Raw genomic sequence first — 12048 nt, 5'->3', positions numbered from 1 at the left:
TAAAATACTGTCCTTATTAATATACATTCATCTTCTATTCTGATCTTTCTCATATTTTATGTTTGCCAAAAAGTAAAATAACTGTATATCCAAACCCAGTGAATAGTGGTGTGAATTATCATTACTTATAGGGGCTACATTAATCTCTTCATGAAATTAAAACGTATCCTGTGTAATTGAATAATATTCATATTTATTTATTTTATTCATTTTTTATTCTAAAGCCTTTATTTTGAGACATGATGAAAAAATCTTACAGGTGCACATGGAAAGACATGATCACCACTGAGTGAAAACAATCTAACCAAAAAGCCTGAATGCCTGTCAGCTGATGTTGAAGCTGAAATTCTGGGGGTATGACATGCTGCAGGGCTGAAGGGAATGGATAATTAGTATTCCTCTCCTTCCTTCTCACCCTCTCCTTCGACAGAATCCACACTAACCACTTCATAATCTTTCTTAAGGGCAACCATGTCCTCGTGGGCCTCACAAAACTCTCCTTCCTCCATCCCTTCACCCACGGAATAGTGAACAAAGAAACTTGGCATACATCAGGTATGCGGTCCAGGTGAGCCCACACCTCAACAATGGCTGTGATGTTGCTCAGTGTGCACACAGCTCTCCGTCCTTTGGCCAGGTCTCCGCCTGGTACCACAGTGGGAAGCTGGTAACTAATGTCAACCTTGAAGCCAGTGGGACAGCAATCCACAAACTGAATGCTGCATTTGGTTTTGATGGTGGCAGTGGCAGTGGCAGCATGATGGCTTTGGGAACCATATCACAAGCGTACAAGAGGCAGCAAGTTATGTATTTACCATGGTGTGGGTCACATCTTAACATCTCACTGGCTGGCTCAAAATAAGCATTCGTGATCTCTACTACAGAAAAGTGTTCACGGTAGGCTTTCTCAGCAGAGATGACAGGGACACACGTGGCCAGAAGGAAGTGGATGTGAGCGTATGGCACTAGATTGGTCTGGAATTCTGTTAGATCAATATTCAGGGCTCCATCAAATCTGAAGGAAGCAGTGATAGAGGACACAGTCTGGCTAATGAGATGGTTAACGTTAGTGTAGTTTGGACATTCAATATTGAGCTTTACTTTTGGAAAACTGATTAAATGATAAAAAGGGTTGAGGTGATTTTTCCACCTTTCCTGTATGAACTGTATCATTGGCTAACCAAATGGTAGATGTCATAGATGGCCTCATTGTCTACTGTGAAGGCACAATCGTAGTGCTCTAGGGTGGTGTGGGTGGTGAGGATGGAGTCGTAGAGCTCAACTACTGCCGTGGAAACCTGGAGGATGGGGGTTGCTGGGAAAATGGAGAACTGCAGCTTGGACTTCTTGTTATAAGCAACAGAAAGACATACCATCAGCAGGGAGTTGAACCTAGAACCAGTCTGTTCAACAAAACTGTGTAAAACTAAGAAGCCCTAAAGACCTGTGCACTGGTCAGCCAGCTTGTGAACTCAGTCCAAGATGAGGTCAGTGATCCCCTTGTCAATGATGTAGTGGCCTCATGCATAGCCACTGACAGCATCTTCCTTGTCTGGGATGAGCTTCTCAGGGTGGAAGAGGTGGCTCGTAGGTGTCAGAGTAAACTGTTGATAACTGTGGGTTCCAGGTCTACAAACACGGCCCTGGGCACATGCTTTTCAGTGGTCATCTCTCCCTCGAATTGTCTTGTCACTTGGCATCTGGCCATGGAGCTGGATGCCATGTTCCAGGCAGTAGAGGTACAAGCTGGCTTTGCCAGTCTGGACACCAGGCTGGCCAATGTGGATGGAGATGCACTCACACATAGTGGCTAACAGTTAGGAGGCTAAGGCGACAGGAGCAGATAACGGGTCCGATCACCGATCCCAACAAGCTAAGAGTTAAGGAAAGTAATGTGCTCAGTAATACTTATAGTTAAACATCTCCTTTAGAATTTGCACATAAAAATGATCAAGGTAAAACTAATGTAAAGTTAAATAGGTCTAGCTATAAAAGATTATGATTATGACAAAATGTTGAAGTCATGAAATGTGTATGAAAAATAAAACTGTAGTTGGAAATAATAAAACTTTCTGGTGGTTTTGAAGGGGATCACAAGGAAATCTGTATCAACTGTCATGAAGCTTGAACTATTACTTATTGCTAGCCTTTCAATTGCTCCAAGAAGCCTCTGACATATCATTTTAACCTTTACATAATGGTGGCAAAATGTGGGTATTAAGTTTCAAAATGTCATCTTAAACTAATTAATTTATGAGTGTCAGTAGCAGCGGACACATGATATAAAATACTGTTTAAATGTAGTAAAAAGATGAAAATGAATAGGTGTTTCTCTTTCACACATACAATGAAAATATATAAACTTCCATACTTTGGAAATTTAATTTATTATTAACTTTAGTTCCAAACATTACACTGTATGGTACATTATAGTTTCTTAACACCTATTTTTGTATGAGAGTTTTCTTTTTTTCATAAATGATCCTTTCCTTCAACTCTGTCTCTGTATTTTTTGATAACCTTTTCTTTCTTATCATTGTCTCAATTTTGAAAGGTCAAACATTGGACTTATTTGATTTTTTATTATATCAAACTTTTAATTTCACTTTTAAAAGAAAAATATTTTGAGATCTAACTTGGAAAACACTTTCAAAATTCCTGCATAGTTTCATGAAACATGAAATTATTATTTTAAAAAATAATCATTATGAAATTATTTCTTTCTAATATAGCTAATTCTCAGCTTCTACGTGGATCCCTTGGGGTTACAATGGGGGACCATATTAGCATAAATCCCAATCTCATAGATTTCTTTTAACAATAATTTCAAATGGTTGTCTATTTTATTCTGTTAATTTGGAAATGTTTTTTAAGCAAAATCTATCACATACCTATTATTTTCAGCGACTGTAGTATAAAACTGGCTTGGAAGTCACATTAATGAAAACTTTACAATTACTTCATCTGAGTTATTTATTTCCAAAAAAAATTTACAACAATACACATGACAAGCATTTCACAAACAGCATCGCATACATAGGCATTTTTAGTGTAAAAAAGATGAAAATTATATTGGCTAACATTTCTTGAGCTCCTACCATGTACTAGGCACTGTTCTAAAGCATTTGTACTATGTACTAGGCACTGTTCTAAAGCAAATGTAATTATATTGTTACATTTCAAGAATATAACTAAATCTTTTTTAATGAACCATTGGTAAACTTACCTATTTAAAGCTATCTGTTGAGAAACATTCAAGCCATATTTAATTTCACTAGGCCATTAACTTGTAGTCTTAAGTGAGTAAAATCTTTTAAAATAAGGAATATATTTTATTTTAAAACAACCTTAAAAATAGATGGAAAGACATTAAGGAGAAATTTTTGTTTGACCTTTAATGGATGAATAGCTGAAAGCCTAGAAAATAAAAATAAAATAAAGTCAGCAAGGTTGGCAGGAAAGCATGAGAGAAAGCCGCACTGATCTACCTGTCACACTTAGAATGCTCGACCCTACAAAACAACAGATAAATAACATCAATTTACCCAAAATGTATACTTTGAGAAGATTAATACAATTTATAATCTTCTAGTCAGACTGATCAGGAACAAGGAAAGAAGATACAAATCATCAATGTAGAAATAATATAAATTGGAGAATAGAGAAATGCAAAACAAAATAACAAAACTCTTGTTAGTAATCATAATTGGAGATGGTAGCATGAGTATTGTTATTCTGAGATAGTTGTATGTACAATGAGAAATCAAGCAAATGAATAATTACAGGCTATTCTCATTCTATCAACTCTCGTATTTTGAGAGCCAGAATTAGGTGAATTGCAACAAAGAGGTAATATAGAAGAAGTCATGCAAAAGTCTTATAATTTTGAATTGGAAATGAAGATGAAAATATCAGTATGGCCTCACAAGCATTTTATTTGTGTAACTTTGTCTTTGTCTTTTAATCCTAAATCCCCTGAAAAGAACTAGAAAATATAATAAACTCAGGTTGTAGTACTGTCCAATTTAAAAGAGAACGTGTTTTGTGGAGAAATGGATGTGTTCATGCCTATGGAAGAAAATGTACAGGATTGAGTATAGACCATCTTGACAAAACAGACAGAAAGGAAGCTATCAATGACTGCTAGGATCATGCCTGAAGAATTCAAGAGCCAAACTTCTGATGTTTTGCTCATCATAGATGGGACAAACTGTACTTCAATAAGGATAAGAGGCACAATGAATTGAAACTCATCATAAATCCATGAGTTCATATAAATGTGAAAACCAGTAATTAATCAACTGCTGAAAAAACAGTGATCCAAATCACTTTTGGAAAACTGATTACATGACAGAAAGGATCAAGGTGATTTTTCCACCTTTCCTGTATGAACTGAATCATTGGATAATCAAATAGTAGATGAAAGGTAGTATTCCTTTGTAAAATTATTCCACCCGAAAAAATTAAAATAAAAAGATAGAATTAAATTGCAACCACTTTTTAACACCAAATGGAAGATGAAATGAACAATTAGCAGGCAATAAATGGCTTGGAGAAAAATAAAACTAAAAGCCAGAAGGCAGATATACTGAGCCTCCTGTTAAAAGAAATCATCTGAAGACTTTAATCAAATACTTTTCTGAAATATACTAAAGTGTACCATGAGTTTGTAATCAGCCTGACCCAGATTCAGGAAAACTTTCCAAGGCAAACTTTACAGCTTCTTAAAAAAAAAAAAAAAAAAAAAAAAGAAAAGAAAAGGATGGAGATTTAGACACAGCAAAAATGGGGAAAACTATATTCTGATGTCTCAGGATACAAATTTGCTTGACAAAACGTAAACAAATTCCAGGACTTGATTCTGTATCAGGACAGTGGTTAACTATTAAGAGAAAGAGCAGTTTAGTGGTCTGGGCCACAAAGGGAGTCTTTTGGAATGGGTGGAAAAGTTATATTTCTTTACGTATACAGGTAATACAAGTAAGGGCAACTTATAATAATACACTAAGCCAAATAAAGAGAATTCAGAGGGAGTATCACAAAATTCAAAATCGTCAATTTTAAGATAAAAGTTCTTTTATTGTATTCTTTCTTTTGTTAGATTTGTTAATAATGGCATAGATTTCCTAAGACTAAATGTAAAATTATTGACAATTTGATTGTTTCCATCCAAGAACTTCATCCTATTTCATTTATCATATGAGTTCATTTTCCAGAAACTAGGGCAGTAAATCATATTCCCTAAAGATATTCTACATATAAGCACAGATCTTGAAGAATACATGGCTTTAGCAATTAAACAATCAAATGGATTTAGAAAAAAAAAAACCATGGAAATAGTCAAATTAAATTTAGGGTCCTTTCTTCTACTAAGTTTCAAAACCATAGGGGAAAATGAAGACAGCTTCAACATAAATTCTGTGATAATGATATGCCATTTTTGGCAGAGTAATTTGTATTGTTAATTAAGTCCTTAATATATGACTTTTATATGCAATTACTAACTGGTTAGGAAACAATCAATGAGAGCATTACCTACCAATTAGTGCTCTTTCTCATTAAATATTTAATTGCTCAGTGGAACTAAACATCTCATGTCCTTGTCCATGTAAGTTCAGAAAGATGAAAGATAAAGCCACATATCTGAGTAAAATGTCATCTCTTGCATCCAAATTGCTTCCCTTTTATTTTTCAAATGATCTCTTTAACACCTTTTACTAAATGGCTAGCCCGTGGTATTTTTGTATCAGTTTTATCAGATATAGTTATGGAATATTTCCCAGAGAATGGTTACAGAAATATGAAACTTCTCATTTTGCAGTCGCCAATTTTCATGTGAAAATTGTGATTCCAGAAGTACGTTCCCTTATCTAAGGTAAATCTTGGTTCCCACAAATTACCAAAATCTTATTTCAATTACTTGCTGAAAATATTGAATGATACAAAAACAGCTACTCTTGCCCATTTGAAAAAGAAGAGTAGGAGAATAAAGGTCGTTTATATGAAGATTTAACAAAAGTTAAAAAGTGAGCAAACCTTTTCTTTAAGGAGGCACTTAATATGTTTGTCTTTGCTAACTTCCCATTCTTTCACAACTATTCAACTCTGCCATTGTGCGAAAGTTGCCACAAACGATATGTTAACAAATTTGGAGGACTCTTTTTTTTTTTTTGAGACGGAGTCTTGCTCTGTCACCCAGGCTGGAGTGCTGTGGCCGGATCTCAGCTCACTGCAAGCTCCGCCTCCCGGGTTCCCGCCATTCTCCTGCCTCAGCCTCCGGAGTAGCTGGGACTACAGGCGCCCGCCACCTCGCCCGGCTATTTTTTTTGTATTTTTTAGTAGAGACGGGGTTTCACCGTGTTCGCCAGGATGGTCTCGATCTCCTGACCTCGTGATCCGCCCGTCTCGGCCTCCCAAAGTGCTGGGATTACAGGCTTGAGCCACCGCGCCCGGCGGAGGACTCTTTTTCAACAAAATTGTATGTACTTATAGAAAACAAATGGCTGGCTAGATTTAGTCTGAGGGCTTTAGATTATCTGCCTCTGGTATAAAAGAAAAACTCAACTCCTGTCTTTTATGTATTAATTTATTCATTCATTTAATACATATTTATTCTGTATTCATTAAATATTCTACCGGTGATTGACTGTCAATAAACAGATAATGAGTAAATATGTGTCAAGTCAAGTGGCAATGAACTGTATGAGGAAAATTAAAGCAATAAATTGGGGAGATGGTGCCAAGGCAAGATTAGGGGGTGGGGGCATGCTATACATGGCCGGTGTAGATTTCACTGAATAGGTGACATATAGCAGAAATGCCTGAAGGATAAAATGAGTGTGAAACATTACCTGAGGAAGAAGATTATCAGAACGAACCATATGCATAAAGGCCATGAGTTAGCAACATATATATTATAGTGGAGACACAGCAAGACAACTAACAGCTTAGAGCAGAAAGAGAAAGGGTGAGAGTATAATATGAAGCCAGTATAGGAGCGGGGAGGTATTTGGGGAACACCTAACATAGTCTCTTTATGGTATTCTAATAACTCTTAATTTCCATCCTGGGAAGATGAAAATCTATTAGAGCTTCAGAGTAACATGAAGTGACGTGATGTGACTTGTATGTTTTAAGTGAATCACTCTGGTTGCTTTGTTGAGAACAGAATGTAGAGGAGCAAATGTGAAGGCAGGGAGAAGTTGTAGTAGGTATTGCAGCCATCTAGGTTAGAGGTCATGGCGACTTCAGAGCAGTACCTGCAAAAATAGTGAAAAGTGGCATAAGGAATGACTTAAAATAATGTGATTTCCTGGGAATGGAATCAGAAATCAACTACTATTACACTGAAATCTGAAAAATGTAAGCACGTTGTTGCACAAACTGTCTTTTATTACAAAAATAGTTTTTTCACCTTAAAATACTTTGATTAATTTGTATATATGTGAATAATCTCAAATAACAAAAAATGATCAACATTCACAAAAATATTAGCATAATATGTTTAATATATTTTATTGAATTTAGGCTTGAACATACTCTGGCCACAATCTTTTAAGAATATGATGGGCTGGGCGCAGTGGCTCAAGCCTGTAATCCCAGCACTTTGGGAGGCCGAGATGGGCGGATCACGAGGTCAGGAGATCGAGACCATCCTGACTAACACGGTGAAACCCTGTCTCTACTAAAAAATACAAAAAATTAGTCGGGCGTGGTGGCGGCGCCTGTAGTCCCAGCTACTCGGGAGGCTGAGGCAGGAGAACGGCGTGAACCCGGGAGGTGGAGCTTGCAGTGAGCTGAGATCCGGCCACTGCACTCCAGCCTGGGCGACAGAGCGAGACTCCGTCTCCAAAAAAAAAAAAAGAAAAAAAAAAAAAGAATATGACGAAAAGTGACAAGAGAAAAAGTCTTATCTTGGCAACTTATTTAACAGAACAAAAATTAAAGAAATGTTACTGCCATTTCTCCTACCAGATTCGAGCAGTGTTTTGACTACATTATTGGAAAAATTCAGGCCTGATTAAACCATCTTTAGATATTTTGCAAAATTCTTTAAATGATTATGTTGACATTTTTCTTGCATTGAGGTCATCTTTTAAAATATATTAGAGATACTAAGTAACCTCTGACAATCAGGAATTAACTTGATGTTTTTCAAACTGAGTGCCATTACATAGGTGACTACCTGTAATAAACGTTAATGCATCAACTACAGACTTTGCTAAGAAGAAAACCTACAATACTTGGAATATCTTAAATGAATAATAATTTAATACATTAGCATTAGATCTGCACATTTCTAGCGTTCATCTAAAGAAAGCAATAAAAGAAATGTGTAGGAGGATCTCACCTAAATTACAAGAAAGTCTCTCAAACCTACATATAAAAGAGTTGCTTACTTAAAATTTCTTTAGAAATAGTGATTGACATTTTCTATATGCTAATAGGTATATATTTCTCATTACTTTCATCTAAAGATATGTCAGTTTTATGTTTAATAGAAAAGAAAGGATTATTGCCTTTAAAAATATTGATAGGATTACAATTGTGTTAAAATGTTTTGTGTTCAGAATATGAGTAATATGTTTATTAAAAATAAACATTAATCAACTAGAGGCAATTAAATTACTTCCAGAAAAGTTGTTTTTGATAGTGTATTACTCAACACCACAGAAAAATATTTGGAGAGAAAATAACACTATGTAAAATTATAAATTAATGAGGTCTATTTCCTTATCATATATAATGAGATTTTTTGGTTTTCTACATACCTAACTTTTTGACTCATGTTAGTTCAGATTTTAAAAAGCCCAGTTTAAGAGCTCAGTCCTCACAGAGCTTAGAGAAAGAGTCATAGCAGTAATAATACAGTGTGAGAAAGTACTTAACTAGGAAAAAAATAACTTGTGTTTCTGAAGGAGACCCAAGAAAGAGGAGACTGATGCAGTTTAGAAGCTGTGTGGAAGTTTTTATCAAGGAAATATGACTTGTTCTGCTCTTTAAAAGATGTGGAATATTGAGGTGGCTCTTTTAGTTTTAGGGAATTACTATGGAGAAATTACAATTACTTAAATGCAACATGCCTGAAATGAAGAGACGTACTCTGTTGGATTCAGGATTGCTGGTGGTCCTTTGTGTATTAGTTACAGAGATGCTGAAAGAGGGCGTTGGAGGAAAGACAAACACGGAAGGGCAAGAAAATGCAAGTGATAGGGCCTGATCAAAAGCAACTCTCATTTTCTGACAATTAGGAAGGCATAATGACATAATATTGTTGTGAATCTTTATTTTTTATTTAGATTAATTTTTTTACTTTACAATGCAATTATTTTATTCATAATTTATAGTTTATGTGAATGATATGATCATAAAAGTATATAATAACATTGGTTCTAATTATATGTATTGCTTCTGTATCTACAAAATTTGGTAAAAGATAATTTTCTAAGAGGACAGACAGAGAGAACCAGAAAGAAGAAAGAGAACTAAGGGATCTTTCTGAAATAACTTTAATGGTTAAACAGCTAGTTTTTTGAGGTTAAAATAATCTTGATAAATAATCATGAATTTTTCTGTCATTCTTTTTAACCCTGAAGAATATATTAATTGGTTAATAGCTTAACTCTGCCAAACGTCTCATCTTAAAAACAGAAATTTAGTAGAAAGACAAAGTGTATGAAATACATATTTTTAAAAACACGTAGAGGGGAGAAAAGGCAGGCTGTGGGAGGCTAAGGCGGGACAATTCCTTGAGCCCAGGAATTCCGGGCTGTAGTAAGCCATGATCACAGCCTGCATGAGAGAGTGAGACTCTGTCTCTGAAAAAATTTAAAAAAAAGACAAGGTCAGGTGTGATCTGTTGAGTACAAACCATTGGCGTCTTACACTGACTTAGTAAATAAAGTTAAACATATAATTCATGTGGTAGTAAGAATAGTGTTAACTTCTGCAAAGACGTTTAATACCTAATCTCCAGCAAAATGGAATTTATAGGAGTGATTAGTATAAAGATCCTGAGATGGGGAGAACATTCAGGACTATCTAGACAGGACCAATGTAATCACAAAAGTCTTTATGAGAGAAATAGGAAATCAGAAAAGGAGATAACAAAGACAGAGCAGAGGTCTTAGTGATGCTGTTGCTGCCTAAAAGGGCCATAAAGCCAAGGGATAGAAGGTGCCACCCCTGAAAAAAGTAAACAGATTCTTTATTGAGGCTCCAGTGGGAATGTGACCCTGCTCACACCTTGATTTTAGCACTGTGAGATGCCTGTAGGACTTCAGACCTCCAGAACTGTAAGATAATGATTTGTGTTAAGCTACTAAATTTGTGACAATTTTCACAGCAGCAATAAGAAACCAATACAGTGCTAATCAAATACTTAAGTTATATTTTGATATGTTGCACTAGCAGTAGTGTTTGAAGGGAATGAAAAATGTGTTTTACTGTAGAACACAAGTGGAGCTCAGAGATGGACTGGAGAAATGCCTATTTTTTTCTTTCAAAGGCCTCTAATCAGAGAAAAGATTAAGTAGAAGTAGGATCACATTGCTAACAAGTCCTAGAATGGTTAAAAAGACCTCACTCAAACCCGTATGTACTCTGAGCTACCACACTCTCCTCATTCTTTTTTAATCTAAAACTCTAAAGTGGGTTCTCCACATTTCTTATGTATAATCGATTATGTTTATTGCTTTTTAATTGACAGTCTTGCAGTTTTACCTTTACAGATAGATTTCAATTGAGCACAAATAACAGTAATCTCCATATTTCTAATGATTTCTTATAAGATTTCCATTTTTACTTTTTTCCAAATTGAAACCAGGTGAAAAAATATTTTAAAACTTTAATATTTTATGAGAAACACAGAAAGGGTTACTTTTGAGTCTCTCAAGTTGCAATAGGAAGATTTTCCTGTAAGAAGAAGAATATTAACATATTCTAACCATCAAAATAAGCACTTCACTGGCAATACCAAAGAAGTCAGTTACTGAATGATTTTTAAATGAAACATTTGATGAATTTATTATTATATTGAACATGACTTCAAAATGTGCTATACTGCCCAACGGTTTTGTAGATGTTATAATTCACTTTAGTTCTTTGTATTCCTAATATTAAAATCACAGACTTTGGAAGAAATAAGACTTTATATCAAAACAGCTCCCAATATTATAGTAAGCATGAGTCAAATATAAGAAAATACACAGAGTGAGAACACAAAGTAGCAATGCTGCTTGAATTTGTCATCTGCATTGATTTATGGAGTTACTTGTATAAGGGTATCAACAGTCTAGCAAAAACTAAACCAAAGCAGGAAGATAAGAGTGTCAACAGCTTTCTGGCACACTTGAGTCAGGTTTTCATGCACAGCTTTAAATATGATGTACAATATTGTGAATATTACATACAGTGATACTTAAATATGAGAAAAACATCAATTCTCCATATAAATTATTAAACCACGGAGAATTTAGTAAACTTTTCAGATGGTTGGCACACATATTTTACTTTATCATATAGATTACATAAATATTTTAAAATATTGTCTATTATAAGATTCTGGAGTTGAAAAGAGATATTGACTATTGCCGTAAGACAAATTTTCTAATTATGACTTTAATATTCATGTTCATAAAACCAGTTACCCTCAGTGTATCAACCAAGTATCTGATGGTTATGATGATGTAAGGGATCTAATGATTGCTCTTCTGATAATGCCAATATCATAGTAGTTTTAATTATCATTTAACATAATAATTACCACAATATTGTGGGCTGAACAATTGATAAATACATCAATTTTTTCATTAATTTATATTTACATTTTTATGCTATTTATCATTCTGAAATATTTTTATTCAGTCTTGAGATTATGTTAGTAAAGAGATATCACAATGAACAAATGAATTTAATATTCTTCCAGGCCGGGCGCGGTGGCTCACGCCTGTAATCCCAGCACTTTGGGAGGCCGAGGCGGGCAGGTCATGAGGTCAGGAGATCAAGACCATCCTGGCTAACACAGTGAAACCCTGTCTCTACTAAAAA

General features: G+C 35.0%; 1 pseudogene across 1 annotated transcript; it reads right to left on the bottom strand.

Annotated features, from left to right (window-relative positions):
- Positions 1 to 219: 219 nt before the first annotated feature.
- Positions 220 to 2668, bottom strand: LOC116273146 (annotated as a pseudogene). The gene is made up of 2 exons (XR_004181614.1): positions 1182 to 2668; positions 220 to 1095 (listed from the first exon to the last, which is right to left on the bottom strand). The product of XR_004181614.1 is annotated as a tubulin alpha-1B chain-like (transcript).
- Positions 2669 to 12048: the final 9380 nt, after the last annotated feature.

This window comes from Papio anubis, unplaced genomic scaffold (genome assembly GCF_008728515.1).
Source record: "Papio anubis isolate 15944 unplaced genomic scaffold, Panubis1.0 scaffold395, whole genome shotgun sequence".
Classification (NCBI taxonomy): domain Eukaryota; kingdom Metazoa; phylum Chordata; class Mammalia; order Primates; family Cercopithecidae; genus Papio; species Papio anubis.
Note: the sequence above shows the minus strand (reverse complement) of the source record. Positions and strands in the feature narration are given on the sequence as shown.